A 454-nucleotide genomic window follows, 5' to 3' on the forward strand; every position below is an offset into this window, starting at 1 on the left:
TATATATATATATATATATATATATATATATAGGGGAGTGTTCAAATAAAAACCATTCAATTTGTAAAAAACGTGAAAACCTCGTTCAATCAATCACAATTTTTCATTTTGTTCATTTTTTTGTAATTATGAGAGGTTGATCAACCATTTTTATTGTGGAGGGTGTTAATCATAGATATTATCATCTTCATTATTTTAATTTTAGAGAAATAGATGAAATAGTTTCATTAAAATTTCATTAAATATTATATGAAACAATTTCATAACCATATATGAAACAAATTCATCAAAAAAAGTATTATATGAAACAATTTCATAACCATATATGAAACAAATTCATCAAAAAAAGTATTATATGAAACAATTTCACAAGATTAAACAATTTCATGAAAAAATTTCATAAGATTAAATAATGAAATTGACGTATGAGTGTGGTTTGTACGGCTTTTACAAA

This window comes from Cynara cardunculus, assembly GCF_001531365.2.
Source record: "Cynara cardunculus var. scolymus isolate 2C chromosome LG 7, CcrdV1, whole genome shotgun sequence".
Lineage (NCBI taxonomy): Eukaryota > Viridiplantae > Streptophyta > Magnoliopsida > Asterales > Asteraceae > Cynara > Cynara cardunculus.